The sequence below is a fragment of the Adelges cooleyi genome, unplaced genomic scaffold, assembly GCF_023614345.1.
Source record: "Adelges cooleyi isolate 19-005CV unplaced genomic scaffold, UGA_ACOO_1.1 ACOO_flye_CR_arks_rails_tigmint_CR_PRNA_9, whole genome shotgun sequence".
NCBI classification, from domain to species: domain Eukaryota; kingdom Metazoa; phylum Arthropoda; class Insecta; order Hemiptera; family Adelgidae; genus Adelges; species Adelges cooleyi.
Window position 1 is genome coordinate 10,542,547 of NW_026096579.1, and position 10,840 is coordinate 10,553,386.

A 10,840-nucleotide genomic window follows, 5' to 3' on the forward strand; every position below is an offset into this window, starting at 1 on the left:
ATGTTTTCTTTAACAAAATCATTACTGGTTAATTTAAAAATCAATATTATACTTATTTTTATTTAATTCAACGATCATACATGTTATTACAGATCACGGGCTAAGCTAAGAGTTTCTGGAAACCATTTTTTTTTAATTAGCTATCTTGACTTTTTACTAAAGTTTAAAAAATTAAAAGTCATGATTTTGACTGTTTTATACTATTGGAATTCATTATGCCACCAAAGCTTAACATTGCTATACTTCTAAAGTACATTATAGATTATACTATTTAATGGAATAACAGTTAATACTCGATTTTAACCACTAGCATCGTTTATTAAGATACTTAGTACACTATAATGTGCTAAATAGTTTTATTAGGATTTTTATAAAATATAATTTTTGTGGTCCACAAGGATACTAACATTAAAGCTATCAACAAAAAAAAATGTCAATACAAAAATAATTTATGTTTTTTTTTTGTAGTATGAATATTTTGTTCTTTGATTTATTTATAAAGTAAACTTTCAATTGATCCGAACATAGATATGCAGTTTAATTTGATAAAGCTGATTCAGAATAACACGATCATTTAAAATATAAGGTTATTTGAACTACTATTGAGTCGTCAGTAAGTACAAGTTATACTATATATTAAAAACTGTCATAAAAGTAAAATACAAAGATAATTCTAAAATTAATTCATTATTATATTTTGAAGAAGACCAAGTTGTCCAACAGAGATTGGTTGTATTCTATTTGTCGCCATTATAATAAGCAATCTTCGATACCTTTGAATTCTCATTTTATATTATTATAATTGTAACTAAAAACTTATAACAGTTTTAACTTGGAAACTTATTTTTAGTTCATGAATTCTCGTCAAGTCAATGGAAAACCATGGAAAAATTTCAATTTTTATTGGACTTTGTAATACGAGCATTTGTGTTGTTTTTTGAATTTTATCACTTAAATCTTTTTTGTTTTTAACTGAAAGTTAAGCATGGGAAATAGTGTACAGAATATAGAATTGTTTTTATTGTCTTGTTGATAATATATTGTATATTCCGTCCGTGTGATTATACAGCTGTTTTTTATACGCGTAGGTGCAAAAACAATACATGTTTACACTTAGACAGTTTCATCTTTAACTGAGTAAAGCTCGTGTACCTTTCTAATACCCGGACATTCGAAAAATATTAGTTGTTGTCTTTTTTTGTTATTGGAAAAATAAAAATGTTTTACAAAACAATTTTTTGCTTTGCGTTATTTTTAAAATTGAAAAATAATAACAACTGTGTTTTTTACAAATTATGAGAAATATAATGTGATTTTGGTTTGACAAAAGCCACCGATGAAAAACTGTATAGATTCAATAGCTATATACTAATATCAAAATTATAATTTAAGACATGATACACTCTTAGGAATATTTTTAGAATCAAAATACTATAGGCCAAGAAAAACATTAGTATAAAATATCTACTTGCCTTTGCACATTAGACATACTGCATATCCGCACACACAAGCGTATTCCACTTTCAGAAGTTTTAGCAATTTATAAATAAACACCAGTACGTACCTACTAAATTTGTAAGCAAAAATAACACAATATCGATTTTATAAGTTTTATAAGTGTTTATCAATAGAATTTATGCAAGCGTAAAAAAAACAAATGTACCTACTAAGTAGTTGCAGAGATTGTTTGTAGCCATAATAATTAAGCTATTGTGTTAAAGTTTTGAACGTGAAGTATTAATCTAATAATAAACATTTTTAAAATTAGTTAAAAAAGTACGAAAAAATATGAAATCCAAAATATATATATATAGATTATATTTATGTATCACGTGTTTTGAATATAAGTACTAAGTAAAAGTTTACCATTTTTACTACGCGTTCTGCATCGCTTAATAGCTATTGTTACACAGATAGAAACTTAATTAAAACGCAGATACGAATAAATCGTTTGATTAAAACACAATGTGTCTTAATGAATTTGTATGCGAACAATTTCCAAATTCGATTAGTGTACTCAGTACTCGACAATACCCAAATCGTTGTACTTTCGGTACGTTTACTTGTTTTGAGATAAAAATAACGTTTAAGGTTAACGCTTTGTTGCAAGTGTACAATGTATTAAAAATATAATTTATTTTATCAACCATTCTGTCATAGACAATTATTACTCGTGTTAAGTTATGATGTACGTTGCGTTGATTGTCCCCGAATGGACGATCACTGATCAGTGATCACAATTATAATACCCATCCAACATCTTCGAGCCTTGTTACTCATATTGTAAATTATAATTGGTCAAACATAATAGAGTATATCTGTTTAGTGGCAAAAAAAAATTCACTAGAACTGTAGACTAAGTACTGCTTTAAGAATGTGTGTTTTATAGAGACGAGCTTCATACCATTTCAATTTCAATATGTATATTTTATTTCTTGTCATGAAATGTTTAACGAACTTGATGATAATATATTATATACTAATATACATAATATGGCCAGCGATAAATAATACTTTATTACCGGGTTAGCTATACAAATCCTTGACCATTTTCGGTAAATTATATTAGGACTTATAGTAATAGCGTCTGTATTATGACACTAGAACATTATACAAAACACCTGTGTATTTTTCTTGTGTTATAGGGTATAACATAATATTATATAAAGATATATTTTACACAAAATAAGGTGATAGTCGGTTGCTTCAGGAGCACTTTTTACGGAGTTTGACGGTTAGTTATATATCTTACTAGTATTATTATATATTTGTTGTTGAATGTTGTGTTTACTATACTTGTTAAAAAATGTCAATATATATAAAAAAAAACTCAACGCGTAACAGTAATTCAATTAGAATACAAAGATTTGTAATTTTTTAGCCAGAGTAAAGGTAGTAAGAATTCTTAAAATAAAAATAAAAAATTCTTTGCTTTCTAAAAAATGGTATCTAACTAGTGTGATTTCTATCACATGAATCTATAAAAAAATAATAATACAATGAAAACAAATTCGTGCACTATTTTCAAATAACATTTTAAACATATTCCGAGTAAAAATTATTTTAAGCCCTTCCGGTAAAAATAAAAACAAAGCACTTTTGAACAATCGGATACGGTTGTGTCTTTGCCATAATCTTAAATATTTCTTTTTTTTCACTGTGGTCTTAGTTTTTTTATACTGTAAACCAATGTATTTACCATATTATATTTCATTAATAATATAATTGATTTGTATACTATATATTTCGATAGAATTAAGAATAGTCGTGGAGGTTTTATAGACGGTAGCGATGTTTGTTAGTTTTGGCAAACGCTAATTTCGATGACGGACAAATGTATCAGCCAGAAACTCATTCGTTTACTTTGGATGGTTCAAAAAGAGATATTTCGTTCAAAACCAAAATGGATAATTTACATTAGATTTAAAAAATAATAATTATATATTATGTGTACGGCCATAATCTAACGTCTATTTTAAATTAAATTTTAATTTCCAAGTAGAGATGAGGTATTTATTTATTACTATGACTCAGCAACTGCCTAATGTTGTCATTGCACATTGCAAACATTATAACTGAAAATATCTGATGGCGATTATTGTAGGCATTTTTGTGTACTGTGTAATTAGTAATACATAAAATAGTTTTCCAGTCAAGATGCGTTGTATAAAACGGTTTTTACTGACATAAGCCATTGAAAGTATATTGTTTAATTTCGTGGTCCTTTGCTTATGACCGTCTTAAAAGTTAACGAGTAAAACCCAATTAGTCGCGCCATCTATTGTAGAACGAAAGAGCTATCCAGAATCGTTCAACTAAGACCGGGCGCACACTGAAAAAACAAAAACTGTTCCGAGCTGGTCGAAACATTTTCCTATACTAATATAGTGTACAGTAGAACAAACTATACAAGTGCAAATTGATGTTGTACTTTTCTTGTTATAAAAAAATCAAAATAGGTCTATAACTGAACTGTAAGCTTTGACGAATTTGACGGACAATATGCAATTTGGCCCAGTATTTATTTATGTAAACGCTTACCTACCTTACCAGTTATAAATTGACTGCATACAGTTCATTTATATTTGAACATGGGGTAATAATAAACCCGAAGGCCCACAGCAGAAAAAAATACAATTGTTTTTTTCTTAAGACAAAAAGTTTGTTTTGTTTTGAATGTAACGTTTGCCAACTTTATATTGCACTAAATACGAAAAAAAAAACTGTCATCTATTTGATCTAAATATCTATTCAAAATCGATCTAGTAGTGGTTTAATTGCCAAACAAAAACAAAATTGTGTTGAAAATGACAATTTTTTAAATAGTTAACAGAGTAATAAAGTAGAATACTGTTATTATAGTTGTTAAGTTATAATGACGTCATGTTCGATGGATAAACGTACACTTTGGCTGGTTAGGACGTATTCCTTTCATTAGAGGGGGTTCGTGATATATTATAAATAAAAGTCTTACAAATACTTACTTTTAAAATACATGCATTAACTATATTCTATTTCAGTATTAAAGGACAATACAAGTATTTATGCGAACCTTTCATATCATATTCCCATCAATGGGTTATGGCATAAAAAATCATAAAGGTAGACGTTGTCTTTATGAATACACATTTTTATTCATAGCGCTATTCGACTTTAACGTAAACCATCATAGTATACATTTCATACAAACTTTAAGCCGAATAACTTGCAGTTTATTAAATTTACTACTGAGACTTCCAAATGTATAATCCAATAAACAATTTTAATGCTATATATATATATTGTTAGTTGTTACATTAAATGACAACCTTTAGTAGAATGCCTATTTTTGGGTGATTTACAGTAGCAACATTCGTATATTTATGTGTATAAATTTAATGAACGTAAATCTCTAAGAGTCGCTACGGAATTTTAAAACGCTGTTTTTGTTATTATTATATTTTTTACATGGTTTATAATCATTTTCAGATAAATTTTGTAAAAACACTTATTGTTAAAATTTGTTATTTTTTTTAATAACAAAGTGTATGGTAAAGTACATTATGTCTTTGTAATTTTCCGATAAAACTAAAATAATAGTATTTAAATTTGTGTCTGTAGAATTTAGTGCATACTTCTTAAAGCTAGGCTCGATCATAATTTAACAGCTTAAATTATAGATAAAGATATTTCAATTGCGTTGTGTTGAAAATAAATATAACGTAATTATATTGTTATATTATTTTATTATTATATTTTCGTACCCTAATTATGTAACTTTTATTGCATATATTAGTATCGTTAAACCACGTTGATATAGTGTTTTTTTTTTCAAAAATTAATTAATTATCATTTTACTGAACAAATATCTCGAATACTCGAACAAAATCAAGGCATTCGTGTAAATAAAGAAGAAATTATAGTTAGAAAATATTATACTATGGTAATGAAAAAAATAAAAAAATAAATTATAATCTTCAACAGTGCGCGTGTGTCTTACATAATGAAACGAAAGTGCAAATCTACGAGCTGCTCGAGTTTGCCATCTTTCCGAGTATACCTACATTAGTTTTTGGAGAGTATAATATGCACATACCGGTATATATATATATACTTACGCGTGGTCGGCCGAACGGACTGGCACCAGGTGGATAGGGGACTTAATTACCGACCGGAGTCAGCGAAAACCTAGGGATTTTCTGCCAAGCTTTTTACGGCATCGTAAATAATATACATATACACGCAGTCCCCCAAGACAGTATAGCAGAGCTGATGGTGTTGGGCCAGTGCGTGTGGTCTGAGAGGGGAGGTAAGGTAATGCGGATGACGACCAGCGGGGGAAGTTATGGCAAGATGTAGAGAGGTATTTGGCGTGGTTTACAGCCCACCAGCATAGAATATAGACCTTTTTGTCCCGGCAAAATGAGCGCGCATTCAAAAAACAATGCATACGACTGAATTTAACCCTCTACTGCCAAACTATCAGCCGACATTAATAATGAAATACAAAATAGCCACTCTCGTGCGCGCAGCGCGATAAACGCCGTGTTAAATCTGAAAATAATTGTATTGTTTTTTTCCCTTTATTCCCCTTATCCGCCTTACGGTTGTGTGAAAGGTCGACGGTCAAAACGGTAAACGTCGAATTTCATTTAAAATGTAAATCACCCGAACCTGGGTTGGATGAAAAGAGCCAGTACAGTAGTGGGATCGGGACAAAGTTGGGATGTGTGCATACACTCAGGTCGATGTTATTTATTAAACTTTCCCTATGGATGAATCTACTTAGGGTCGGTTGTAAGTGTCGACTAAAATACAACAATCAAAATTGGAATGATTACCAAACGACTGGCCGGGAAGGTAATAACTAATTATACTGAGGGTTTATACTCACTGCGATCACACTAGAACTGAGTGGAATGGCTATGATAAGCTGGGTTTAACAATCACCAGCGCTTAGGTACCACATAATAATGTAATACACTGAATCTAAATAAGACAAACACTATAATGTTTGAATCCACTTGTTACAACCAAGTCATCCGGCATGTTGAATATTTAATGTAGACATTTGAAGAACCCAATGGAATATTACTATTGTATATTCATACTTGACATAATTGAACACACTTTGTTAGGTGATTTGAATTTGTATTATTCATAAAAAAAGGTTCTGATGTCGTATTATTATACAACAATGAAACTACAATTAAGGAGACATTTTCCATTCTTATATCTAATTATTATACTAAAGTTAAAAGATATAACACTTTCCTATACAAATTAATGAAAAAAAGTCAAAATAATTCCAAATTTAATTGGAGTATTCTAAAAACAAAATCTAGTAATGATTACTAGTAGTAAGACGGCACAAAACATAGGCAATATTGCTACAGGCATGTATGATTAGACTTTTTAACGCAGAAGTCAAATATTGTTATCTGTGTAAACTATTAACAGGCTCGTTAATAACAAGTTTATTATAATATTGCAAACGACGATATTCTTGTTAGGTATTGTATTAGTCTGCTTTGACGTCGTACAAGCTCATTGTTTTGCAACTATTTTTCGACAACATTCTCAGAGAAACGTATTAAGTAGTCGTATTGAGAAAGTTAAACGCACAGGAAATCCTATCATCGTCGTACGCGATACTCTTTGGATTCCCAGTAATCATTATTATTATACACATACATATATATACATAACAGTGTTGAAGTACCCAAGGTCACGTTTTAATTGATGTATTTGCTAAAGTTGTGGAATTATAAATCTTGTGTATAAATTTGAGTGAGCTCGTGTAATAGAAGACGCGGTAAAGGCTAAAACAAGAGAGGATGACACGAAGCGCGTGGCCTAAACACCATTAGTATCATTAGTAGTAGCTTCTTGTTATGCAAAGTTTTCCGTTTGATTGATAAGGGATATAATGATGGTCGCCGGTATAAGCGGATATTGTGTTCTGTAGTATGTACGCTATTCGATAAACTTGGTGTGATTCGGGTTCACAGTATATTTCTATGAAACTTACAATCGACAGTCTTGAATCTCGGATGATGGTATCGAAATCAGAATTTATATGGTACTAATTAAAATAATTGAAATTCTCCCAAGGGGAAATTTGACGTTCACTGATATGATAGCGAGAAAAATAGTTTTAAAAAGAATATAACTTGTTCGTTGGATATTGTGGGAAGTCAGGTACGGCCGAGTTTAAACCAAGCATTAGAGTCCAGTACAGTATAAGTTATTATAAATCAAGACATTTATTAAATCTGAAATTGATACTCTCACTGTGGAACGTTTCTATGCAAATTTACAATAAGAATTTTGCTTACCGTAGAGTCGGATCGAAGAACACCCTTTAGACTGAATTTTTAGAAATTAGGGTCCACATCATTAGGCTTATTGACGGCCGCCTTGTCTATCTCCGCTAGTCAACTAAGAAGTTACACATCCAAAGTATCAGTCACAGCTGACTTATTTTGTATGTTTTTACCTTATTGGATTTAGATTTTATGATCTTCTTACTGATCAAAAATTGTTTTCAACATTTTTGGTAGTGTTTTTAATTTTTAAATTATCTTTAACGGTGAAAGGAAATACTATACCATATATGCCATCTATGCCTAACTTATGCTAGGCTAAGCTTAAATATTTAAATACAGCTACTAACAAGGAAACGCTTCGATACGAGTTTATGGAGAATAAACTTCCCGAAACATAGTCTGCTGAGGAAAGTGTGATGTCCTGAAATTCACATCTAATAGAATCACTTTTAAAGTGATAAGGATTCTGATTTTCTGAATTTCTAATTTAGTAAGGAATTGGAACTACTATTAATCCAATTTGTAATTCTTGACTAGGTACTAATATTGCACCTAAATAATTACATAGCTTAAATATGTACCTAAAATTTAATCTGTTCAACGGTAATTATAAGTTAAGGTAGATACGCATTTGACCAACTGCTTCGTTGGAAGTCGACTGATGTAGTTTCATTAAGTCGGTCGTGCAATAATGAAATTTCCATGCGAAAATAACGTAATAATGAAATACTACGTTATTAAGTTGATTGTTAGCTTGGAATTATTAAAAAGTTAATTACGAATAATTAAAAAATACGTCTTCGATGTCTAAGAAACGCGTTTCGCCGAAATTCGCGCGACAGGTCATACCGGTTAATAATATATAATAAAAGAAACGTTAAACAGTAGTTACAAAAAATTATTATTATCGACGGATGACGTGGCTCGGTGGAAGTTTCCACTACACATTTTTTTTATTCATCTTCTTATTTTTTTTTTTTGTCCTCTGTCGGTCTCGGTACGCAATTACTGTCATTATGACGGTGTCATACCATCCGTACGGCGGCTTAATGGCGTTTTGGCGGAATCGTGGTATCGTTTTTCAATATAAACCCGGACGACCATCTTTCATAGTCACTTAACATCTTTATTATTTTATACGAGGACACCGTGTAATAACATTTTCGCTGCTATACCCGGCGGCGTGCATTATTTTAGGATATATACCCGTGTACAGAGCATTATACTGTGTGTACCATTATACTTGCCCCGGCGGGGCATGCGGCGGTAAATTCAATACAATTTATTATGATCCAATAATCCCATGACCTAGCATCCTATCAGACCGTGCATGTTAATGTACGGCTTTGGTCGACCCACGCCCACTGTTTGGCTTTAATATTTTTATTATTTTATTTTTGTTTATCATCATTTGAGTGGCGTTTGGGGAGAACGTGTCACGCCGACAACGTGTCGGGGGCCGTCCAATAACTCTGTCAGTTGTCATGAATACACTGTAGGCTACAAGTCTATGCTTGTTTGCAAATTTGCATATTATAACAGTTATAAGCGAATATTTTCATAGAAATGGCATCCAACCGTTTTGGGTTATTTTTTGGCGAAAAATATGTAATAATACGTGGCGCGTTTGTGGTTGACCAAGATTCGCTTAAAGTGTTGTACACGGACGTTCTATAATAATAAAATGTGTTTTTGCTTTCAAAGAGAAATACCTTACCAAATCAGCACGGGGCTTATAGTGAATTAGTATTAAACTTAAATATTTTGTTGTACCTTTAGCTGTATTTAACCAAGACGAGGGTTAGATATCAAGACTGGCCGCGTGGAAAATATATAAGTTTTAACAATAATCAGAAATTTAAAAGTAATTCGTTTTTTTGGTTTTGTAGGTATAAGGTCTTATATTTTTATCGCAAGTCAACAAACATTTTCAGAACATTTTCAATGGAAGTGTTGAAATTACATTAAAACGGTCGATCTGAGTACTAATCGAAAGTGTATCATTATGAGTATGGACATAATTATAACCGGCGAGTAAAGAGGCGTCGGGTACAGGCTTTGGCATCTTGCCAGATATCCTAATACACAAACAACGTAATGTTTCCAATCAATATTATAAACCCTGATTGCTTCTTGCATTGTCTTATTTAATGTAAGTAACTAACGCACAGGCTGTCTGTAAACCACGACTTAGTAAGACTCATCACAGTCGTTCAGCGTCTATTGTGTACAACGATTCGCGTTTGTCAACTTGTGACGTTTCATTGTGTTGTCGAAAATAATGATTGCCTAATTCAAGTCGAAAATGTAGAACATTTGTTTATAGGTAGGTACATTGTTTTATACTCGGCCGCTTATCGATACGGGAATGAAATCTTGAAGCGATTTTATGCTGATGCAAGAAACGCTGCCTTAGGGGTTTACCACGTTACATTTACCATAATCATAATATTAAAGTATAATATAAGCTAAAATAAAAATGGCCCACGAAGGGACTAAACGTAAAAACTAACGACGCAAAACTAACCGGATTGTCATTTTAAAAATATAAATCTATGTGATATTCGATTTATCCACTTTGACGAGAAATTTTTATTAAATATTTTTAACAAATGACCAAATGACATTCGAGACCGTTGCAGACGCTTACATACAATATAATATAATATTTTAAATGTACACGAGTTATAAAAATCCAAAATGGTAAAAAAAAACGAAAGTTCAACAAACGAAAACTTTGGGGGAAAACCCAAACGGTATGTTTAGTTGTACGTGAATCATAAAAACGTCTAGCGTTGACGACTACTTAAAACTTTTTATACACACACAAGCGGATTCCTTTATTTTCACTCTACCAACGCATGACATTTTGATATAGTACCTACTCTCAATAAATTCTTATATTACATAACACCGTGTATTACACTCTATCTCCAGAAAGCTAAATTTCCACTATATGTTCAAATATTTATCTAGTGAAATATAGACAATGTTTTCCCAAAAACGCACATTGTGTGTCGATTAGACCTGTA